Source organism: Macaca thibetana, chromosome 9 (assembly GCF_024542745.1).
Source record: "Macaca thibetana thibetana isolate TM-01 chromosome 9, ASM2454274v1, whole genome shotgun sequence".
NCBI classification, from domain to species: domain Eukaryota; kingdom Metazoa; phylum Chordata; class Mammalia; order Primates; family Cercopithecidae; genus Macaca; species Macaca thibetana.
In genome coordinates this window covers 24,174,324-24,200,155 of record NC_065586.1, presented here as the reverse complement: position 1 = coordinate 24,200,155, position 25,832 = coordinate 24,174,324, and the positions used below count along the sequence as shown (strand labels likewise).

Below are 25,832 nucleotides of genomic sequence, written 5' to 3'. Positions count from 1 at the left end.
TAGTGCAGTGGTGCGATCTCAGCTCACTGCACCCTGTGCTTCCCGAGTTAAAGCAATTCTCCTGCCTTAGCCTCCAGAGTAGCTAGGATTACAGGCGCCCACCACCACACCTGGCTAATTTTTGTATTTTTAGTACAGACAGGGTTTAACCATGTTGGTCAAGCTGGTCTCAAACTCCTAATCTCAAGTGATCTGCCTGTTTCCACCTCCCAAAGTGCTGGAATTACATTTGTGAGCCACTGTATCCAACTCATTTTTGAGTAACTTTTTTAAAAAAAAAACATGGCAGTGAAATATTTTTTGTGCCTTAAAAAATGAAAATTTCTATAATCCTCATGCAAGAAGAGCGACTTCCTCTTGTGCCCAGTATCAGCCAATGGGGTGTCATAGCTGCATATCTTACTGCACATGCATATACATATATCCATAAGGACTATTAACATATAGGAGCCTCTGAGTACCATCATGATTGAATTATACAATATCCATGACCCATATCACCACTGTGTGTAGATTTTTTATATATATATATGTGTGTGTGTATATTACTTAGAACTTAGTCCCACACATATCAGACACCAATATCCACTACAAATAAAAGAACATTTGAACACAAATGGCTATACTCAAAAGCCAAAAACCCAAACAACAGGTCTCCAGACAAAAACTGTACTAAAATATTCTACCCAAGATGCACATGGGGGTTAAAAAAAAAGTAAAAGAACTTGAAGAGACCTTTAAGAGAGAAAGGGAGAGACACCATTAGGAAAACGATTAGCTAAAGCGACCTCATAAAAGCCCTTTTCTAGGTGAATATATTCTCACCAGAAAGGTGACGGTTGCTTAGGGCCCTCTGATTCTTTGCTCTGTAGTTTACAGGCTTCATCAACTGTGAAAGAAATATACTGAAGTAGACCACAAATAATAAAGCCCTGCAGGTGCATGGTAAATAAAAGTGTAAGATAAAAACAGGATGATAGATTTGAAGAGCTGCTATGGACAGGGAAAAGGAAAAAAAAAGAAAGAAAGAAAGAAAGAAAATCACAGAGCGTTTTCATTATAAGATGATTAGTAACACCGGCTGGGGGCAGAGAACCAGGACAACCACAGCCCTTCGGAGAGGACCAGCAAGGGAAGGGGGTATTGGAAGAGACCAGAGACCCAGTGAGACTGCCAAGAGGGACAAAAAGACTTCAACCACTATCTGCTAGGTGACCCTCATTAGACGAACTTACAACAAAGAAAATGAAATACCTGGAGAAACGGGGGCAAGGAAAGTTGCTACAGCCATTGCTTTAGACAAATATCATCTGAAAGTCAAGAAAGTAGGGGAGGCTGGGTGAGGTGGCTCACTCCTGTAATCCCAGCACTTTGGGAGGCTGAGACGGGAGGATCGCTTGAGGCCAGGAGTTCGAGATCAGCCTGGCCAACATAGGGAGACTCCCATTATCACAAAAAATGAAGGAAAAAATTTAGCTGGGTGTGGTGGCAAGCACCTGTAGTCCTAGCTACTCAGGAGGCTGAGGTGGGAGGATAGCTTGACCTCCAGAGGTTGAGCCTACAGTGAGTACAGTGAGCTATGATCATACCAATGCATTCCAGCCTGGGCAACAGAGAGAAACACTGTCCAAACAAAACAACGAAACAAAACAAAACAAAAAAGAAAAGGAAAAAAGGGAAAGAAAGAAAGAGAAAGAAAGGGAAAGAAAGAAAAGAGGCAAGAGAAACACACAATTACTCAAAGCCTCCAAAAGTTGGAGCAAACCCCAATTCTACCTGTTACATCTTTTCCTGCCTTTGCTAACTGAGGTCATGGAAACCTAGAAGCTGGAAGACTCTCCCAGCATCAGAGCAGGGAAGGCCCCGGGATGCTGGCGAGGCAGGAAACCCTTCTCAGAAGATGCAATGGAATAAGCTCACGAACTTTAGGCCTCAGGATCCTATAATCACAGATAAGTTTTCTCGGGATTACAAAATGAACCTCACCGAGACCCTTTCTTCGCTTCTCAGTAGGTTCTATCTGTGTGGGAAAAGTTTTGTGCCCTACAAGTTTTGAGCCCAGCAATAAGAGCGATAAAAATGCAAACTGGATTTTATTAGGCCTCTCACATATACCTGATAAATCAACGTGGAGAATTGAGAAGCTTGATTTATGGCTTTGACTATATAATAGAAAATTGTTCTTAAAAAATAAGAGTGGGTGGCTGGGCACGGTGGCTCATGCCTGTAATCCCAGCACTTTGGGAGGCTGAGGTGGGTGGATCACCTGAGCTCAGGAGTTCAAGACCAGCCTGGCCAACATGGTAAAACCCCATCTCTACTAAAAATACAAAAATTAGCTGGGCATGGTGGCGGGCGCCTGTAATTCCAGCTACTCAAGAGGCTGAGGCAGGAGAATGACTTGAACATGGGAGGTGGAGGTGGAGGTTGCGGTGAGCCAAGACCACGCCATTGCACTCTAGCCTGGGCAACAAGAGCAAAACTCTGTCTCAAAAACAAACAAACAAACAAACAAAAAAAGAGTGGGTGAGACTGGAGCTGAGGTTTTTCAGTGAACGTCTGGATTATCTAGGCTAATGATAATCAGTAGTTTATCACATATAAAGAGGTTAGATCAAGATTAAAAGAATGGGCCAGGTGCAGTGGCCCATGCCTGTAATCCTAGCACTTTGGGAGGCTAAGGTGGGTCGACTGCTTGAGGTCAGGAGTGCAAGACCAGCCTGGGCAACACAGTGAGACCCCATCTCTACAAAAAATACAAAAATTAGCTGGGCATAGTGGCACATGCCTGAAGTCTCAGCTACTTGGGAGGGCTAAGGTGGGAGGATTGCTTGAGCCCAGAAGGTGGAGGTTGCAGTGAACTGAGATTGTGTCACTGCACTCCAGCTTGGTCAATAGAGTGAGACCCTGTTTCAAAAACAAAACAAAAAAAGCTAAAGGAACATTACTGAGAAAACAGGAAGACTCAACTACCTCAAGGAATGACAAAAATATTGTAAAAATTAAACAGAAGAGTGTTTATTATTTAAAGACTCCTAATAAATTCATCAGCTATCATAAGAAAATGGCAAAAAGAAATTTCAGACATTGTTGTTATCCAAAATGGCACTTGAGATCTCTCTGAAAGGCTGAATGTGGCAGGAAGGGAAAGGAGTTCAGAGTTTCTTTCCTAATGCTGATGAGTCTGAGAAGAGTTGCTCAAGAATAATATATGTTGGGTAAATACACAATATGCAGATGTAGTGGAGAGAACCAGAAATGAACAACACACAGACACTACTTAAAATGGTCTGAATGACAAGCGATATTTATTGTCTTTCTTTTGCTATGTCTATCTCAGGGTTTTCTATCATAAATATAATTCTATAACAAAGCAAAAAGAAAAGTATCAGTAAAGGTGGGAAAAGCAAAATGACGATCTCTAGGGAGCAACAAAGGTAGATGTCATGAACCTCTGGAGGCTGCTAAAATTTAAGCACTCACCCAAAGTTCACAAATTAAAGATTTTCGTTTCTTTTCCTTTTTTAAATTTGAGATCAAGTTTCAGTCTGTCACCCAGGCTGGAGTGCAGTGGCGTGATCTCAGCGCACTGCAACCTCTGCCCGGCTAATTTATGTATTTTTAGTAGAGACAGGGTTTTGCCATGTTGGCCAGGCTGGTGTGGAACTCCTGGCCTCAAGTGATCTGCCTACCTTGGCCTCTCAAAGTGCTGGGATTACAGGTGTGAGCCACTGCGCCCAACCCGGAAATTAAAGACTTTCTGATGTCACTTTACATAGAGTCAACTTTCGGCTCTCTGCAAGCAATTTAACCAGTTAGGAGACTAATCGTGGTAAACGAAAATATATTCCTAAAAAATGTAAGATCTCATGAAGAGATCTCTGTATTACAAGCTGTCTCGAGTTTGTAATTACACAGCAATCACTGAGCCATCCAGTATATCTTCCAACATGAAGATCTAATCACCAAAGCCTTAACTCAGATTGTTACTTATGTTTCTAAATCTATGGAAGCATATTTCCTTTTCTTCTTCTTTTCTTTTACTGTTAATATTCTTATTCTCTATTTTACCAGTGGTGAATGTTTAGTATTAATTTCCAGTTAGTTCAAGATTCAAGAAATGCAAAGTGCTTTTTTTTTTCAAATTTCTGAAAGCCTGCTGTCTCCTGCTTTGGAAGTCCCATAACGGCTCTTTAATTTCCTTAAGCCTCTTTCCTCATCAGTAAGTTGGTGTAGCAATAGATCATAATAGGTTGCTGGGAGGATGAAGTGAGATCCAGCCATGTAAAACACTGTACACAATTCCTAACACAGACTAAGGATGCAAATGTTAGCGACTTGCAGATTTAAAAAAAATTGCATTCTCAAAAAGATGCTCTATTTTAACAAATGAACAACATTACGATTTTGCATATCTTTTTGATTCGGCCATTGTATTTCTAATAATGGACCGTAAGGAAATAATCTACAGTCATCTACAAGGAGGCCCTGCGTGATACGGTATTTGCCCACACACAGTGGAACCAATAAAATCAAGCAACCACACGTAATGATGAAGTAGCTATCTTGTAACAGGAGGGAAAGAAGTTCACACATATGATTAAGTGGATAAAATCATATTAGGAAAAATGGGCCGGGCGCTGTGGCTCACGCCTGTAAACTCAGCACTTTGGGAGGCCAAGGTGGGAGGATCGCTTGAGCCCAGGAGCTCAAGACCAGCCTGCACAACATGGTGCAACCTTATCTCTACAAATAATACAAAAATTAGCCAGGCATGGTGGCGTCTGCCTGTAGTACCAATTACTTGGGAGGCTGAGGTGGGAGGATTACCTGAGCCTGGGTAGGTTGAGGCTTCAGTGACCTGTGATTGTGCCACTACACTCCAGCCCGGGGTGACAGTATTAGACCCTGTCTCAAAAAATAAAATAACATAAATAAGAAAAGAATGGCATGTGCTTGATGGCATGTGGTTTCTTTCCTTTGAGTCTATATGCCTAGAAAAAAAATAGGAGAAGAATACACACCAAAATATTAACATAGGTATTCTATGTAGGTCATGGGATTGTAAATAATTCTCCTACTCTCAGTCTATTACTTCTAACAGTCCTAGAATATCCATGATTACTTTTGTAATAAAAATTTTTTAAAAAACTCACCTGAGGTTTAGCAATACATTATTTGTGCTTGCTTTTCTGATTTGTTTCTACCTCCAAAAAAAAAAAAAACTTAGTATTGTAGCTACTGATAAATTTGAAACAACAGGAGAAAAACTGATTTGATTTGAGAGTTTTAAAAATGGGAAGAACAATAAAATCATATCACACGCGTGTCCTCTTCATTCCATCATTTTGTTTCCTCACTTTAATTACATATCAAGCTGCACCACAAGGGGGTGCCCTGAACCTAGCAAGTATGATACAGTCTCTGGCATAATCAAAGGAGGCAGCTAAAATCCCAAATTCAGGAGGAAACAAGACACAGGTCAACTGATTGCTTTTGGTCAATCTTCATCCTCTCCAAAGGCCCCCAAATGGCCCCGGTTCAAACTCACTCGGGCTGAATGTAACCAGTCTGTGAAAAAACTGTAATGGGCTGACTGCTTGCATAGTTAAAACCCATGATAGAACGCAGAGACTTGATTGCTGCAAGTCTAAGAGATTTCATAAAGTTACCACTGAGGAATAAAAAATTAGTAGCCCCGTGACACAAAACTAAAGAATACAACAAGACCAACTGTGGGGGAAATAGTCTTAAAAGTAATTCTATCCTGGCCAGGCTCGGTGGCTCACGCCCGTAATCCCAACACTTTGGGGGGCCAAGGTGGGTGAATCACTTGAAGTCAGGAGTTCAAGACCAGCCTGGCCAACATGGTGAAATCCCGTCTCTACTAAAAATACAAAGAATTAGCCAGGTGTGGTGCCGTGTGCCTATAATGCCAGCAGCTAGGGAAGCTGAGGCAGGAGAATTGCTTGAACCCGGCAGGTGGAGGTTGCAGTGAGCCCAGATCGTGCCACTGCACTCCAGCCTGGGTGACAGAGTGAGACTCTGTCTCTTCTCAAAAAAAAAAAAAAAAAAAAAAAAAAATTATATCCTAAAGATACACAGTCTATCAGTAACCGGGGGAGCAACATCATTTCTGTTATTTGGGGTTAAAAAAGAGTTACTAAATTGAGAAATTTAATTGTAACATATTTCCTTTTCTAACTGTTTAAAATACTTACATATGGAATAAAACTACGTAGCCCTGTGAGACTTTATAAGTCACACTAAGATTTATAGTTGATATAACAATAATAAAATACAAAGTCTCAGAGACCTTAAAGGGTAAATAAACTAAAAAGCAGCAACATTTAATGAAAAAGAGTTCAGGGCAGATATCCCAAGAACTTCTAATTCTAAAAATTTCTAATTTCCTAAGAAATCTAGAATCTTAAGTAATCCTACAGTGAGTATAGGAGAGTGGTTGAGAGTAGAATTTCTGGAAAGAGAAAGATCTGGGCTTAAGCCTCATTTTCAACACTCACTACCTGTGAGACTTTGGGCATATTACCTTCGGCATGTTGCAGGTACAGTTGCCTCATTCATGACATAGTAATAATGATGTTTATATTACACTTTGTTGTAGGAAATAACTTGAGAAAAACACTAAAGCCAGTATCTGACATACAGTATTGCAGATTTATGAGCAATTTGAAATAATTAATATTCTCATGAAATGAAAGGTAAGCCAGGCACAGTGGCTCATGCCTATAATCCCAACACGTTGGGAGGCCGAGGCAGGCAGATCACTTGAGGCCAGGAGTTGGAGACCAGCCTGGCCAACATGGTGAGACTCCGTCTTTACAAAAAACACACAAAAAATTAATTGGGTATTGTGGCACACGCCTGTAGTCCCTGCTACTTGGGAGGCTGAGGCACGAGAATCACTAGAGCTCAGGAGGTAGAGGTTGCAGTGAGCCAAGATAGCGCCACTGCACTCCAGCCTGGGTGACAGATAGAGTGAGACTCTATCTCAAAAAAAAAAAAAAAAAAAAAAAAAAAAAAAAAAGAAAGAAAGAAAAAGAAAACAGAAAGAAAGATAGTATTAGAATGAACAAACACATTGGCTAACTATTTACAGGATGACTGTGATCTCATTCAGAGATCTCAGGTACTATGTGGCCAACGGATATGTCTGAACTCCTGTGTGCTCCTGTTCTCATGGGTCAAAGTAAGGAGACTGATTTTTTAAAAAACCAAACAAGTACACTTTGTGTGTGTATGTGTATATATACACATGCAATGGAGTGCTGGCTTTCAAAGTAGTGAGTTTGAAGGGTGACAAGATTATTTCTATGACCTTGCCATTGCATGCAAAAAACAAATAAACAAAAAACAAAAAATAATTGCAAAGCAAACCTGTCATATACAGGGTGAATATTCAGCCAGTTTTCACTGTGGCCACTGTGGATAGCCACTGTCCTGACTGGACAACCCATGCCACAGCACAGTCATTGATGTTCAATTTTGTGTCTCAATATCTACTCTTCCTACTTTGATACATGACTAAAATGATGCAACAGATTTATGAAAGCTTTGAAATAGTTAATATTCTCATACAAATGCAAGACTGTATGAGGATGAATAAACACATTGGTTAACTACAGGAGGACTGGTATGGTATTCAAAATCTCAGAGTTCTTTCCTAAGCCTCCACATTCCCAGTAAACAAAGAGTGAAATTGAAGTGTCCCTGCCTGGTGTTCTACAAGGTTCCTGGGAAGAGTTAACCCAGGTCGTCTCTGCAAATGTGACAGATACTCTTAGAACTGCCCCAACCAAGTGCAGCCCACGGACATCGGGATGACCAGTTCCTTGAGAACTCTGCTTATTTTTGCCTCCATAACATTTAAAACCCCTAGACACACTAGATACTAGTTTGCTCACTTCTTATCTGTCTCCGTCCCCTTGCACCCACACACTGAAATGTAATGATCACAAAGGCATGAATATTTTCATCCACATCCACGCTGAGTTTTCACTTACAGGATGAATGAATGAAAGGCTGGAAGAAGGCATTGGTTCCTGGGAGTCTTGGCTTTGTGTAGCTTGCTTGATTTGGGGACTTACTCCCTGACATTAAACTACCTCTTACGGTCTGGGGAGTTTCGGTACATGGCCCAGGCAATGATGCCTACAGCCTCAAGCAAGCCTGCACACTCCACAGGCCTGGATCAGGCCCAATGCTCACATGGCCTCACCAGCCAACCTGCTGGGACTCACTTCCAGACACCAATCACACTCCAGCCAAGAAAATTCCAATCTATCACCCCAACTCCCCTATGCGTTATTGCTTCTTGGCCGCTCTCACACCTTGAAAGGAGGAAAATACTCATCCTATAAGGAATTTCTGTTTGGCAGGGTTTCCCTTCACAATTTTCACTAAAACACCCCTTCCTTGGAACACGAAACTGAAGTTAAAAATACTCAGAACCCCCGAAGAAAAAGAGAGCTTGCAAACCTCTGGTTTCTATTTCCCTCTCATTATTATAAAGGCTTTGTATTGTAAGACATTCCATCCTTGCTTCAATAGTTGCCTGTGGGTGTGCTGCTGCAGGGGAATTAAGTTTTGTGCTGGCACAGCAGGTGCCAGTTAACGCTTGCCCAGGCCCTAGTCCGAAGGGGCCTTGCTTTAGGAGTGGCCTTCTCAAGCCTGGGCCCGGCCAAAGGTAAGAATTTTAATAGGGAAAAGAGATGGGATAAGACATAGGATGATTTATTGAAGCTGGTCCAGAATGCACTTCTGATTCTCCCTTTTCTTCCATAGAAAACAGGCCCAGAGGCCAGGCGCAGTGGCTCACGCTTGTAATCCCAGCACTTTGGGAGGCCGAAGCGGGTGGATCACGAGGTCAGGAGATCCAGACCACCCTGGCTAACGCAGTGAAACCCCGTCTCTACTAAAAATACAAAAAAAATTAGCTGGGCATGGTGGCGGGTGCCCGTAGTCCCAGCTACTCGGGAGGCTGAGGCAAGAGAATGGCGTGAACCCGGGAGGCGGAGCTTGCAGTGAGCCTAGAGGCCTAGAGCGCACCACTGCACTCCAGTCTGGGTGACAGAGCAAGACTCTGTCTCAAAAAAAAAAAAAAAAAAAAAAAAAAAAGAAAAAGAAAGAAAGAAAGAAAACAGGCCCAGAGTGTAGAAACTCACAGATTCTGACCAACTTGCATCCAAAGCAGGTGATTCATACTACTCCAGGCCCAGACAGCCAGCTAAGGGATGCTTCTGAGTGTCTTGTCTTCCTCTGCCTACAGTGGGCAGGGGCTGGCCTTCATACAATGTCTACCCTGAAAGTTTCCATAACAGCTGGCTGTGGTACCAATAGGGCATCTTATCTTGCCACTCTGTAAGGGAGAGGTAAGGCTCAATGATCTGGAGAGCACTGGGCTGAGAATCTGAGACCAAGTTCTAGCCAAGGCCCTGCCTCAAACACAATGTAACTTAGGCATTTATCTGGCCCTCAATTTCCTTATGCATTAAAATGAAGACTTGGATTAAACCTTTTTGGCAAATTTTAACTTTAAGTTGCTTTAGATACAGATGGCCTCTGTTTTAGTCCATATTGTGTTGCTATAACAGAATACCACAGCCTAGGTAATTTATAAAGAAAACAAATTCATTCCTCATGGTGCTGGATGCTGGAAGTCCAATATCAAGATGCCAGCATCTGGCGAGGGCCTTCTTGCTGTGTCATCCCATGGTGGAAGGGTGGAAGGGCAAGGGAGCATGTGTGTGAGTGACAGAGGAGGGGGCCAAACTCATTATTTTCTTAGGAACCCACTTCCAAGATAACAGAATTAATTCATTCCTGTGGGACATGCCTCATGACCTAGTCACCTCCTATAGATCCCACCTCTCAACACTGTTGCATTTGGGATTAAGTTTCCAAAACATGAACTTTGGGGGACACATTGAAACCACAGCAACCTCCTAACATCCTCTACACTAGAGGTCTCCCCCACAATGTTATTTATCAAGAAAGGCCTAGACTAATGGGAAGGAGCTCTAAGTGCTTTTTGTAAATCTCTAAATGCCCATGGGAAGGACCTGCAGTCAGAAGGATGTGGGTTCAAGATGTAGGTTCAGCATTCGTTGCTGCTTTACTTTGAATACATTACTTAACCCAGCATCAGGCTTTGTACTGGGGCAACTAAACCATGGACCCTCAATTTATGCATCTGCAGATTGCCAATAATCATCCTACCTACTTCACCATGGTCGCCAGGAAGCACAAATGAAGTAAACTAGTTGAAAGCACTGTTAACTATAAAGGTCTACAAATAATAAAGCATTATTAAGGAGAAGAAACTTAAGTTGTGCACAAAAGAAAGAGAAGAGACCCTAAAATGTTTTGCTGCTAAAGAATGAGGACTTGCTATGCCCATCTCAGCCTGCTCAGCTGCGGGGACAGAAGACCAACAACACTTGGCTTCAGTTCACAAGTGCCATGGACTGAATGTGAGTGCCCCCCAACCCCAAATTTACATGTTGAAGCCCTAATCTCCAATGTGATGATATTTGGAAGTGAGGCCTTTGTGGTGTGATGTGGTCACAAGAGTGGAGCCCTTGTGATGGGATTAGTGTCCTTTTAAAAAAAGACATGAGACAGATGCTTTCTTTCTGCCATGTGAGGACACAGCAAGAAGACAGTGGTCTACAAACTAGAAAGAGGGTTGTCATCAGAACCTGACCATGCTGGCACCCTGCTCTTGGACTTCTAGCCTCCAGAACTATGAGAAATAAATCTCTGTCATTTAAGCCCCCAAGTCAATGGTATTGGTTGCAGCAGCTGAAACTAACATAATAAACCACTGAAGACAATGTGACAGATGTTAGCATCTGCATCCCTAGCTGGGGACCTGGCTGTGAGACTTGCTCTCCTGAGGGGCTGAATTCCACCTGCCTACAGAGCTGCAATCTCCTCTGATCCTAAGCTCCAGGGACTAAGCTCAGCCAACCTGCCTGCCCTCACCAGTCTGTGTCAACTGGGACAGCTCAATGCTGAACTCTGGCCTCATCTTCAAGCTTCTTACCTATTAACCTCTGGAGACAGCCAAAAATACTTTAGGGGCTGACAATTATTCTGTGAAAACTGATGAGCTTTATTGGAAGAAAAATGTTTTCTTGTACAAATGATACAGACAGGAGGCAGGGAAATACTGGATAGAAGAGGGTGGTTCCCTGGCAAAAGCCCGACCCTCAAGTCTGGAAACCTGTGGCCCTAAATGGGAATGGGCATTCCTGTTTTTGTGCCCAAATGTTGCCTTTTGGTCTGCCATACCTCCCTATCCTGTACCCATGTAAACCCTGAACCCCAGGCTCCATGAGCAGAAGAGCAGAGGAACAGAAGAGCAGTACAGCAGAGAAGGAGAGAAGAGAAGGAACATGTGAACATTGAGAGGAGTTTGGCTAGGAATGGTGAGAGAGGAGATTGGCTTCAGGATGGCTGAACTCCAGGGGAAGAACATCTTCCCACTCCATCCCCTCTCCAGCTCCCCATCCCTCCTCCTGAGAGCCACCTTGATGAGGCAATAAACCTCCCCCCTTCCCCCACCCCATTTACCATCCTTCAATTTGTCTGTGTGACCTGATTCTTCCTGGATGCAGGATAAGGACCTGGATACCAAGAGGGCACTGAGCTGGTTAACACTTAAGCTGTCTGCAGATGGCAGAGCTAAAAGAGCATGGTAACACACCCACTGCAGCTTCAGGAGTTGCAGGCACCCACCGCTAGATGCTAGCAGGGCTAGAGTCCAAAAGCACTTGCCTGGGCTCCCGCACCTGCCCATCTCCATGCTCCGCCTCCAGTAAGGGGTTTGAGTGCTCACTTGGTGGCCAGACAGACGAGCCACACCCCTGTCTCACATCCTATGAACGGGGTCAGGGAACTCTGCTGTTTCAATACTATTCTGGACAGTTCCATTTCAGGGCTAATAGCAACCAAATAAGAGAGTGCTACCATTTCTTAAATTCAAAGATGAGTTGATGTTACTTAAACAGACCAGGAACATGGGTCATCATCAATTGGCAGTTCATATGTTCAATCTTCATTATAATAAACACAACCAAACTGAGGGCTACAGTGACAAATAATTATTTTTAACATTGTATTTGAGGAAGATAATCTGTGGAGAAACAGTCAGAAAACCCAGCTACAGCTCTGCGGCATGATTTTGAAGTCACTGGAGTGGAGTTCATACACTCTGCCAGCTGGGGGAATATTACTGGTTGTCAGTTTTCATATCCAGTCACATTTTTTGTTCATAAAATAAGATTTTGATCTTTGGAAATCAGAACATTGACTTCTAGGAGTTCTTGAAGAAGTGTAATGCTCATCCCTCTAATTACAATGAATTAAAATAGAATGTATGCTCATAACAATTCTACTCTAAACAGACTTTGCTAATTGCCTGGAAAAATCAAGAGCAAAAAGTTGAAAACATCGTCTCTGAGTACGCAAACAGCCTCTGGCCTTACGCTGAAAAACTGAGTCACATCGAGAGAGAGAGAAAATAGCCCCTCAGCAAAATTAAAAATCTTACAGCTCTTGTTTATCATCATAAATATGGAACTTTTGGAGCTGGTGTACAACTGTAGTTCACGAATGATCAGCAGGGCACTGAGTGGTGTCATTAAAAGGCTTTCAAAAGATATTTAAGAAGATTACCAAATGCTCTTCCAGGAGAAGGGCAAAAATAAAATAAAATAAAATAATAAAATAAAATAAAATAAAATGCACTGCAGAGCTTCCTGGAACACCCCTCCTGTCAGAACTTCACAGAAACAAGCTGAAAATATGGGATGGAATAAATCTAATAAGAAATATGTTTGAAACAGAAAGAAAAACAGAGATTGTAACAAACAAAATGCAGTGGTGTGGGAGAGGTGGCTTTTGCCATAAATAAAGCCGAAATGAATATTAGGGTGACATTGTTGTTTCACAGCCATTTTCATCTGGGACATCTGCTTGAGTGGCTCTATCTCCTGTCCTTTGCAAAAGAGGAAACCACACCGCCTATAAGAGTGCCCCTGGCTTCTGTGAACATGTTCCGGATAGAATATCTCTCAGCCTCCACCTGGAAGACCCAGGAGGCTGCTGTGGGTCTGAAGCTGATGTAGAGGGAAGTGGGGTCATTCTAGGGTTCTTGGGAGGCCTCTACACTCTTTTTGCTCTCCAGCACTGCCTTAGGGAAGCCCACAAGGAACTGACCTGACACTGCCCCCACCCACTCCCCATCTACCTGCGGACCCCTATAAAGCCACATTCCCTCCTTTCGCTTGAACTTTCAGGCATGGGGTTTAGGACAAAGTTGAGAAGGTCACTCATATTTTCAGATTATTTTCTCCAGGCTAACTCAACTCTTAGGAACATCTGGCAAGGAATCCCTTTCTTTTTGACACGGTCTCCCCAGCCCCTCTCACCGCCCCAGCCCCTCTCGTAATTTACCAAGTATCACGATGCCCTCCCACCTCCTTCACAAAGCTAATAAATCCCACTTGCCTATCATCAAGAAGCAGTGCCTTTGCCTCTGGGAACCGTAACTCACTCTTTCAAGGCAAGATTGCTGAGCAAGAATAACCTTGACTGCATTGTTCTAAAATCCAGACCAGAGAGCGGAGTCTAAACAGATGGAACATTTGATTGGTTAACAAAAAAAAAAAAAAAAGAGATTATACTTTTCAATGGAAGGGTGGTGCTTTGGCCACCATAATCTATACTAAGGCAGATCAGCAAGCCCATTTATGAGAAGGGCAAAACAAAGTTTTTAAGTTTCCACCTAAAGTATACATACATGTCTTGCAATTAATTGCACATCAATGCAAAAATATTCATGACTATTCCATGTGAATGTGAAAGAAGACTGGCTTCCAATGGACTCTTTAAAGGATTATCTCAGTGAGTCACCCCACCTCCCCTTTCACAATGCAGTTCTTGGGTCAGCTGAAAAGACTAATGGTGAAAGCTGAATCCAATGCTTAGCGCTATTGTGAGTTCATTTGCTGACCTCTTTTCCACCCCAGCGGAGCCTGCAATGTGGCAGAGGGGAAGGCCGGCTTCACTTGGATGTGAAGAGTGCCACGCTGACCGCCAACACTCACTGTTGAAAGATGAGGAAAAGTGATCCTGTGTGAGGTGTCTCTGATGGGTTCCCCGTTGTGTTAACAGACACCGGCATATGTAGAATCCTGTCCTGCCCATCAACCACAGGGCAGGGTCAGACGTGTGAGCAGGCGGGGTGGTGGCTTGTGGATAGACTGTGGAGGGTGGAGAGTGACGTTAGGAGAACCAGGAGCCCATCTCGCTCCAGGAACCTGCTGGCCGCACCCTGCAAATCCACAGTTGCTTGGTAAGCTATGCAGGGACTGTGGACTTCATTATTAAAAGTTCAGACACGGCTCGGAGAGCTCAGCCCCATCAGATAGGTAAATTTACCACTACTAATCTAGAACTGGAGGAGAGATTTTGCTGAGATTCAGGAAACGGGGTCCATAAATGAAAAAAATGGGTGCAAAAGGAAATTATTCCTTGCTTCATTGTTTTTCATGAGTTCTGCCTCAACCCAAGGTGAAGAAAAGTCCTGTATTCTCCCTGGCTCTCCAACTCTCCTTCTTCCACAAGACACCGACCCCTCCATTGCACAGTGGGTAGTAGGATTCACCATGTAACACAGCTGTATCCACCCACACTGGAAGAAGGGCATGCATGAACACTGACCTTGGACGTGCCATAAAGGGCATGGTCGTAATGACTGCCAGGATCTCTAGATAAGAATAAAGCCCAGGGAAAGGAAGAAGATACAGATTCTTAGAGGGGAAGAGAGGAAACCAGATAGAAATTTTGGAAAAGTTAGATCCCAAAAATTGATTTACAAGATGCATAATCACTGGCCAGGCATGGTGGTTCGCACCTGTAATCCCAGCACTTTGGGAGGCTGAGGTGGGCGGATCACTTGAGGTCAGGAGTTTGAGACCAGCCTGGCCAACATGGGGAAATCCCAACTCTACTATAAAAAAAAAAAATTAGCTCGGCGTATGGTCTCACGCCTGTAATTCCAGCTACTTGGGTGGCAGTGGCATGAGAATTGCTGGAACCCAGGAGGCGGAGGTTGCAGTGAGTGGAGATCATGCCACTGCACTCCAGCCTCGGTGACAGAATGAGACTCTGTCTCAGGAAAAAAAAAAAGATGCACAATCACTTTTCCAAAAAAACCGTTCAAATACATGACCTATTAGGTATGATCCGCCATGAAAATGACCCTTGCAATTAAGATCTTATCAGTTAGCTGTTTTTGTTTTTGTTTTCCTCACTCACCACTTCCTCACACTGTGTATTTCCTGTCAGTTAATTCCCATGAATGCAGGAGGGAAGTTTAGGATCAATCTGTTTCATGAAGTGTCTCTTGAGACTTACTTGTAGACTCCAGAGGAATGGCATATCCTATTTCAAAGTCAATTACTAATGGGTAAAAAGAGTTTACTGTGTCCCTTTAGAGATGTCAAAAATTAAATAAAAGAAGCAGAATCTTCTTGATTCTTCTCCAGAGGGAGAGTTTTTCTTAATTACTGATGTTTTATGGCTCGGGTAGTCTGAACTGATCATGAGAACACATCAAAAGCAGGTAATCAACACAAAGACCTTTCAAAATGCACCCAGGCAAAAGAGGTTATCTATGATATTGTCTCAGAAGTAGAACACAATAAAAATTATCTTAACACACAATCAAAGTCATGCCAAGTAACTTTCCTTTGGGTAGTTCACGATCTAAACCAGACTGCCTCCCCTCCTCCTAATTTCGTAAAGGCTACCCCACATCTGCTCCTGGAATTACACGATACACAGAATGTTCTCCTTCAATGTCGACGTTGTAATTGTTTGGGAGCCAGGTCACTGTTTTAAAACCAGGAAGCATCTGCACCGTAGAAAAATACAACATTGCTTTCAGCTTCTGAGGCTTCTATGCCTAAAGCCAAAAGGTAATGAGTTCCCTTAAAAATATTTTCTTCTCTTTCTTTAAAAAAATGATTTGGGGGACAGTGGGTAAAACAAAAGCAATTTATACCACCTTAGCTAGGGGTAAAGAGTAATCATGCATCATGCCTGCTTTTAATGGTCTCATTTTCTTTTACCTGTCTTTCCCTCCAGGACCAGGATTCTATTCCTGCCCCAACTCCACCTCCATCCAACGTCATTCCCCAAAAGCCTGCTCTTCAGCTCACTGGGTTAAAGGCATTCTGAGTACACAAGCTTTTCATTACTGCTTAAATTTCTTTTCTGCTGACCATGATTATACATGAACTTGCCAACAATCTCTACTCCAGAGAAATGTTCCTTTCTTTTTAAGAAGAAAAATCATATCTGTACTTTATTTCTTCACGAAGCTCTCATAATCTAAAGACGTTCAATGCATCCAAAAAGTGACTCATTTTCCTTAATGGCTTTCGGTTCTTGGCATGTACTTTCTAATGTTTACAATCCCACCAGCAAAACATAGCCTCAGGTTAGAAGAGGCTCCATCAAGCTGGCCGGGCAAAAGAAGGTGTTTTGCAAAGGGCACAGCAGTGGAAACAGGTTGTCCTAGATGCACTGTCTGCCAAATAACGTAGCCTGATTGAGGCTCAGTCTTCTTGCCTGTAAAATGGAAAAACCACCCTGTAGCTTATGCAGAGTTGTGGTCAGGAACCACTGAAATAACTTAGGTATCTGTTGCCTAGTTGGTGCCCAACAAATACCTTTGCTTTGCTCATTCTCCAACCTGTATTCAAAAATCTTGCCAGAGGACACACAGATGTTAGGGGATCAAAGCCAGAGGGATTGTTTCTATATTACACATTGGCTCATTCTGGTAGTCATTGTTTTTTCTTTCAAATGACCAGGTTACATGTTCTTCACAAACAAAATCAGTAAGTTAACATGCATCCATTAACACTCAGTGTAACCTTCCACAAAAACATGAGATCTCAGATCTCTCTCTTTTTTTTTTTTTTTTTTTTGAGACAGGGTCTTATTCTGTTGCCCCAGCTGGGGTGCAGTTGGCATGACATGATCGTGGCTCATTGCAGCCTTGACCTCCTGGGCTCAAGTGATCCCACTTTAGCCTCCCAACTAGCTAAAACTATAGGCAAATTTTTAAATTTCTTTGTAGAAAAATGGGAATCTCACTACATTGCCCAGGCTAATCTTGAACTCCTGGTCTCAAATGATCTTCCTACCTTGGCCTCCCAGAGCTCTGAGATTATAGTCAGGAGCCACTGTGCCCAGCCCCCAGCTGTTTTTGAATGCTTGGACCAATCCTTGGGAGTAGTAACTTGCTCAGAACACTATCCACTCTTTGCTGGGGCCCTAAATTTCTCCAAACGAAAATCCGTAATGATTCACCTACTTGGGGGATGGGTGTGAAAATTTCACCTGCTTGTTCTTGGGATCCATTATCTATAAGATTCTATGGAGCATGCAGCGGTGGGCTTGCCTGATATGTATACATTTCTTCTTTTTCCTCAAGATTTTACTAACTTCCCATTTTTAAACAAATTTAAAATCTTCCCTTTATCTTTCGGTAAAGTTTACCAAAATCGCAAAGTAATCTGTAGAATTAAATTTAGAATTTTATTTCCTAATGGATTACATATTAGGATTTATTTTCATTTATAATTTATCTGCAATGATATTTTCACCATTTAATGTATAGTTGTAAAATAAGTAGTCTATTATGTGAGTATTAGAATGAACTAGAGTAACATCTATTTTAGAAGTACACTTACTGGTAATTCTTGTAATATAAAAATTTTATTTTTATTTTATTTTATTTTTGTGACAGGATCTCACTCCGTCACCCAGGCTAGAGTGCAGTGGTGTGATCTTGGCTCACTGCAACTTCTGCCTCCCCGGTTCAAGTGATTCTCCTGCCTCAGCCTCCCGAGTAACTGGGATTACAGGCATGTGCCACCATACCTGACTAATTTTGGATTTTTAGTAACGAGGTTTCACCAAGTTGGTCAGGCTGGTCTCGAACTCCTGACCTCAAGTAATCCACCCACTTCTGCCTCCCAAAGTGCTGGGATTACAGGCATGAGTCTCTGTACCTGGCCAGATGAGAATAATTATATCTTAAGTTCATACAGTCAGTAATTACCTTTCACTTATATAGCAACTGTCTTAAGTCAAGGAATGGTATGCAAATTACATGCATATGAATGACATACATTCTATTAATTCACCTTAAAACTCCAAGGATGGTAACCATGTGTGGTGATAGATATATTCATTAATTTGATTGTGGTAACCGTTTCACAATGTATTTGTATATGAAATTGTCATGTCATACACCTTAAATATATGCAGTTTTTGTCAATTACACTCAATAAGGCTGAGGGGGAAAAAAAAACTTCAAAGCATTTCTTCATGAAACTGGCATGGAATTTGTTGTATCTTTTAATGTTTGCACTGCTTTTGTGGTTTTAATTAGTACTCCCTCTTTTATCCTAGTATATTTTTTTTCATTCTCTCTCCCTGAAGGCCAACAGAGTAATCCCCAGCTATGAAAACAAAATATTAAAAAAAATAAAAATTGTGACGTAAGCTTTATGGCTTTTTCCATGGGTATAATCCGAACAATTAATCTCCCACTCACCTAGTGCCAAAGGTAGTCAAAGCTGGCACGTATGCAATACACAAATGACCAAGTTTTTCTTCTTTTCTCTGAGAAATGTGAGGAAAGTGTGGAGGAAGGAAAGTACCCCAGGACAAGATGATGTAAAAAAAATCTCAACAGCTCCCTCCAGTCCCACTTTCCAGACCTCTGAGTGTTTATCCAGTGGAGTATTTGAGAGAGTTTGGTGAGAAAGATCACGCACTGCATCCTTCAGAACATAAACCTACACCTCAAGCTTAGAGGCCTGAAAATGACCACAAAAAACACACTTTTCATGGTGCTGGGTAGAGGGCTATCATTTCAAGAAAGCAAACATCCCTCACCAAGTGGTTTGTGACCTTTATCTTTTGGCTTTTTTTCATGACCCTTGCACCTGCCTAAACTTGAAGTGAGGAAGCTATGAGGTATCAAGACTAGTGAGTAATTAATCACTGCCATTTATTTCTCTGTCATTTATTTGGACTACTCTTATATACCTTAACACTCCCTAAGTCAATACTCGGTTACTAACAATAGTAACAATTTAACCATGAAGTATCTTCAGCTTCTAAAACGGCTTTGTTGAGACATCATCAGATGCACAAAAGTCGTGTTTGCATATTATCTTGATTAAAAGCCAACAAAACCTGGCTGGTTGCAGTGGCTCATGCCTGTTGTCTCAGCACTTTGGGAGGCCGAGGTGGGAGGATCACTTGAGGCCAGGAGTTCGAGACCAGCCTAGCCAACAAGGCAAAACCCCAACTCCACTAAAATACAAAAATTAGCCAGGTGTGGTGGCGCACACCTGGTGGTCCCAGCTACTTGGGAGGTTGAGGCACAAGAATCACTTGAATGTGGGAGGCGGAGGTTGTAGTGAGCTGAGATCACACTACTGCACTTCAGCCTGGTGACAGAGCAAGACTCTGTCTCAAAAAAAAAAAAAAAAAAGCCAACAAAACCTAAACGTCCATTGACAGATGAATGAATAAACAAAATGTATAGACATACAATGGAATATTATTATTATTATTATTATTTGAGATGGAGTCTTGTTCTGTCCCCAAGGATGGAGTGCAATGGTGCGATCTCGGCTCACTGCAAGCTCTGCCTCCCAGATTCACGCCATTCTCCTGCCTCAGCCTCCCGAGTAGCTGGGACTGCAGGCGCCCGCCACCATGCCCAGCAAATTTTTTTGTATTTTTTTTTTTTTTTTTTTTTTTAGTAGAGCCGGGGTTGTACCATGTTAGTCAGGATGGTCTGGATCTCCTGACCTGGTGCTCCATCCACCTCGGCCTCCCAAAGTGCTGGGATTACAGGTGTGAGCCACTGCACCTGGTCAGAATATTATTAAACCTTAAAAAGGAAATTCTGACACATGCTACCACATACGTGAACCTTGAGGACATTGTGCTAAGTGAAATAAACCAGTCACATAGGAAAATCCAGACACTTTCAGTCGGTTTATGATTTTACCTACATGAGTTGTCTAGAATAGTCAAACTCCCAGAGACAGAAAGTAGAATGATGGTTGCCAGGGGCTGGCAGGATGGCAGGGATGGAGAGCTGTTGTTGAAAGGATAGAGTTTCAGTTTTACAAGATGAAAAAGTCTGAAGATTGGTTGCATAACAATGTGAATATACTTAACACCACGGAACTATATGCTTTAAAATGGTTAAGATGGTAATTTTACATTATGTGTATTTTACGACAATTTTAAAAAATCGTAAAATTGCTGACAGTCAAATGAATAAAATGAGAGAGGGGGAAAAAAGTGACCCTCCCCTAAAAAAAATCACCAACTCCTAGCCTAGGTTTCTCTACAAAGTATCTAAGTATGTAAGGAAAGCTCAAATGGCAAATTATTCTTAGCCTCTTATTTGTGTTGCAGAGGCAATTCCTTGATTGTATATTTAGTCACAGTTAAGTCTTATCTTAACAACTCTCTCCAAAGGGGACTGGATCTGCACTCAATCAAGTCAGACTGAAGATCTTAGGTTCATTCATTTATTCTAATGGTTTAGTGTTTCCATAATGTTTTGATTCCTTGAGATCTTAAACCACGCTCTTACCTCAAATGTTGGGCTATGTATGGATACCCTTTGGATAGGCTCACAGCAGCAGTCTGCAGTTTCTTTCTGTTAGCCTTTTTATTTGGAATGACTCCTATGCGTAGATAAATATTGCTGTATTCCTGTATAGTGGGCAGCTCTGTGCTCCATGCGGAGGGGAACTCAAGGCAAGCACCACAGCTGTCCCTAAGTGCCATCTGTCATGATCTGCCGTGGCTCCTACCAGCCCCTTTTTGTGTGTTAGGAGGAAAACGAAGTTCATTTTCAGTGCTGTCGGTGAAGAAATCACTATGCTTGGTGTCTTGAATTAGTTAGATTGAAAAAAGCTTTTTCATATTTGAAGCCAAACAACAGACGATATATCCCTTTTGTCACACACCCATATTGCTTCTCCGACTGGGGCGTGGAACTGACAAGTACCTATGCCTGTTTGTTCAGTTGAACAGGAACAACCAAATTGCCCATTCAGTTGATGATGGATTAGCCACCTGGATGGCTGATACTGGATTCTCTGAGATAGGCTGCAGAGTTGATTCTGAGATAAGAACAGTTCTTAATCGTATCAACTAACTGAATCCACAGTCTGTTTTAACTCAAGATCCAAGACACATTCCTACCATTAAACATATGGAAGACAGATAGAAAGAAATCTCATTTATTTTCTCGCCATATAAATAGGAAGGTCTCTCCCTTGAACGATAACATGTACAAATAAGGAGATTTGTGAGCAGGGACTATTCCCTGACCATGTTTAAGCACAGATCTGTTTAAAATTAAAAGTTCTATTGCTGTTATTAAAAGCTCATCCTCTTTTAGAAAATACCCAATCAGTTCAGGAGGGAAAAAAAAATCCTTTACTGTGCACATTATTAACTCATGGAAGGCTTTAGGTTTCCACATTCCCCAATAATAAGGTCAGAACTGACTCTTGGACTCTACCCCAAAACCTCAACTTCCTGCTCTGCAAGAAGATTTACCTCGGAGAAGGAATAGGTCTCAACTGTTGCCAAAGCAAAGACATTTATATGAAATCAGTCAGATCAGGGCAACTCGTAACTTTATTTGATGTGCCACATTCTAAAAAGACAAAGCACAAGAAATACAAACAGTTTTCTGTCTGATTGTCTACAAATGTGTGTGTGAGTAGGTACAGTAGATTTATTGAATGCTGTCCCAGAGGTGAGATTTCCAGATAAGACATTTAAAAATATCCTTCTAGATGCTGTTTTTAACATTATTTTATTTATTTTAAATGTTGTTTACATTCAATCTTCTTAAGCTTATTATAATGGCAAAATTAATTCTTTTTGGATGATACAATGTCATTGTGAACACTAATTCTGGTGTTAACAGAGAAAATGGAAACAAAGAGGCCCCTTCATTAAGCAGTCTCAAAACAGTGAACTGAGCAACCAATTTTGCAAACCTTCCCCCTGCATGGCCCATAACTAAAAATATAGTCACTCAAACATCGTGGAATTGGAGACGGAAAAACAGCTCAATGGAATGAAGCATAGAGTTCAGAAACAGACCCAAACACAAGCAGAAATTTGGATCTCACAGAGTGGCATTTCAAATCAACAAGGGAACAGATTAATTATTCCGTTCGTGATAGTGGTACTGTTGACTAGCCACTTGGAAAAAGAAAGAAAGCTAGATCTCTATCAAACTCCTTGCCTCAAAATAAACTTTAGAAGGATCAAATATTACAACCTAAGGAAGCTAAACTCCAACAGCATGAGTATAAAACACAAACAATGTTTAATATGTAATATTAGGACAGGGAAGGTCTTTCTAAAAATACAACTCCAAAGGCAGAAATATGAGAGGAAAGATTTCTGAGGCTGATGGCATGAACATTTTAAATTTCTACGGGAAAAATATATGCACACTTTAAAAACTGGAGAAATATTTGCATAAAGCGTGAAAGTTAATTCCTTAATTTATGAAGCGATCTTACAAATCAATACCCCCAAAAATCTCATCATCCAATTAAAAATGGGTAAAAAGACAAACTGGAGCTTCGCACAAACACAAAATTGACTAACTAATATAGGAAAATATACTCTAACATCAATGATTATAAAAATGTAAATCAAAACAATGAGTTTTTTTTAACTCCTTGGGTTAGCAAAACTTGTAAAAACTTAATATACAGGATAGCAACTATCAACCAGCATTCTCATATGTTGCAGAATATTATATATATCCAAACGGGTCTAAGAGTTCTGGTAAGGTTTGTAAACATTTTGGACAATCAATTCTACCTTTAGAAAGTTACCCTGTGGAAAAAAATACCCAGATATATGAACAGACCATCCAGTGCAGCTTTGCCCTCCTAAGAAATTCGATAAAGATGGAAATGCAGGAGTTGCAGATAGAGAAAGACGGAAACTAGAAAAATTATCATTTAAATTAGCATAGGGGACTGATTTAATAAATGATAATTCATATGATGGTAAACAATATAATCATTAAAAACTGAGTGGGCCAGGTATGGTGGCTCACACCTGTAATCCCAGCACTTTCAGAGGCCGAGGCCAGTGGATCACCTGAGGTCAGGAGTTTGAGACCAGCCTGGCCAAGATGGTGAAACCCTGTCTCTACTAAAAATAAAAAATCAGCCGGATGTGGTGGCATGCACCTGTAGTCCCAGTTACTCTGGAAGCTGAGGCAGGAGAATCGCTTGAACCTGGGAGGCGGAGGTTGCAGTGAGCTAAGTTCGCGCCACTGCACTCCAGCCTGGGCGACAGAGTGAGTCTCTGTCTCAAAAAAAAATAAAAAATAAAAAATAAAATTTGAGTTGTATCTGCATGAGCTAATGTGGAGTACCTTGAAGATGCATCACTAAGTGGAGAAACAATGTACAGAATAACTGCAGATTATTACAATTTATATAAATGTTCACATAAGCCATGCATCTATCTACTGGGCTATGCATATGTCATTTTAGGAAAGGATCTAACAAAAAGTGAATAACAATGGTTAAGTTCAGAAAGGAAGATTGAGAATTGAAGGTAGAAGTTGTTTTTTTTTTTTTTTTTTTTTTTTTCTGAGACGGAGTCTTGCTCTGTCACCCAGGCTGGAGTGCAGTGGCACGATCTCAGCTCACTGCAAGCTCTGCCTCCCAGGTTCATGGCATCCTCCTACCTCAGCCTCCCAAGTAGCTGGGACTACAGGCGCCCACCACCACGCCTGGCTAATTTTTTGTATTTTCAGTAGAGACGGGGTTTCACTGTGTTAGCCAGGATAGTCTCGATCTCCTGACCTCGTGATCCGCCCGCCTCGGCCTCCCAAAGTGCTGGGATTACAGGCATGAGCCAGGGTAGAAGCTTTTAACTTTGTGATTGTATGCACAGCTTAACGTATGATTTGAAGATTTTTTCCATGTACATATATTACATTTAATGTTAAAATTGTAATTTAAAAAGCAGTCCTCTTTCTGCTGTCAGCTGCCATTTTCTCTGTTGTCAGAGTCTTCTTCTAAATTGGACAAGTATGTGAGGTGGCCCTCTCTGACTTAAAAACTTAGGCTTAAACGACAACGATTTGTTTCTTAATTGTCTGGTTCCCACATCTGGATTTACGTTAGTGGCTGTGGCTCTCTGTGACCGTGGGCTTGCGTGTAATTGTACACAGAGCTCCCCAGTTACTAGGATGTGCACAGTGGACTGTGCTTCTAAAACAAGCTCTCTGGCTGCAAAGGCCACAGTGCTATGCCTTCAAGCATAATTTCATGCTAGCAAGGACAGTCTGGTAGACTTCCTTAAATTTTAATTATTTGTCCAAGATCTGTATATCAACTCTCTTTTCAAACAACATCAACTATTATAAAGGATGATACTTTAGGAACACATGACGATATTCCAAGTCTATGCGGCTTTTTTTTTTTTTTCAGAGTTCCAGAATTTGGAAGCTGAAAGGAATCTTTGAAACCACTCAGTTCAACTCCTACATTTAAGAGACTGGAACTAATAAGAGTTCAATGGCTTGTCTAAGGCTATCAGTTAGCAATTGGAAAGTCAGTGGGAAATTCTACATCTCTTGAATACCAGTTTCATGTTCTTTGCTCTAAAAGCTATATACTGAAGAAATCTAAATTGTAACCTCAGTTCATTAAAGTAAATATTTAAGGTTTCTTTGGCTATGACACAGAGTATAAAAGGAAATACACTTTGGTTTTTTTTTTTTTGAGACGGAGTCTCGCTTTGTTGCCCAAGCTGGAGTGCAGCGGTGCGATCTTGGCTCACTGCAAGCTCCGCCTCCTGGGTTCTCGCCATTCTCCTGCCTCAGTCTCCCAAGTAACTGGGACTACAGGCGCCCACAACCACGCCCGGCTAATTTTTTGTACTTTTAGTAGAGATGGGGTTTCACTGTGTTAGCCAGGATGGTCTCGATCTCCTGACCTCATGATCTGCCTGCCTCGGCCTCCCAAAGTGCTGGGATTACAGGTGTGAGCCACCGTGCCCGGCAGGAAATATACTTTGTTTCCCTGATTCAACTTCATAAAATTTTCCAAGGAATGTTGGGCTCAGATAGAGGAGATGCTATACTTATCTACAAGTGGAAGTGATGAAATGAACATCAAGTCTCCACTGAAAAGAAAGGCAAAAGGAGAATTCAACTCCAGAGAGAGATTAACAAAACATCCAATTGAAATAAAAACAATGTATGAGGTCTTTTCTTTTAGGACTGGAAGAGAAAGAATCATCTTGGCTTGACAATCTTCCAACTGACCTCCTGATTTCTATCCCGATTAAGGATTTAATCAAGACTTTGCCTATACATAGAAGACATGGAAAAGGGAATCCTATTATATACCACTGTGTAATGCCTCTAGAAAGAATGAAAATAAGGAGAGTTCATTTGCAAGCTGGGCACTGAGTCCAACTTCAGCCCGGGGAGAATGCATTTCTTGGTTTTTCTTTTGCACTGTGTTGGTTATTTTGACAGAAGTTAAAGGATAACAAGCAGATCTAATGCATATGGACTTGGCAGCCTACTGAGCACAACACAGTATCTATAGGGAAGGAGAGCAAAGCAATCAGAGAGAAAAAATTCGCATGTCTTAGGATTACATGACAGAGAACTATCTGCA

The 25,832-nt window shown here is 41.7% G+C and overlaps 1 protein-coding gene across 10 annotated transcripts in view; it reads right to left on the bottom strand.

Moving 5' to 3' along the window:
* Positions 1–25,832, bottom strand: part of KIAA1217 (KIAA1217 ortholog) — an 839,027-nt gene that overhangs the window by 183,380 nt on the left and 629,815 nt on the right. The window lies entirely within an intron of this gene.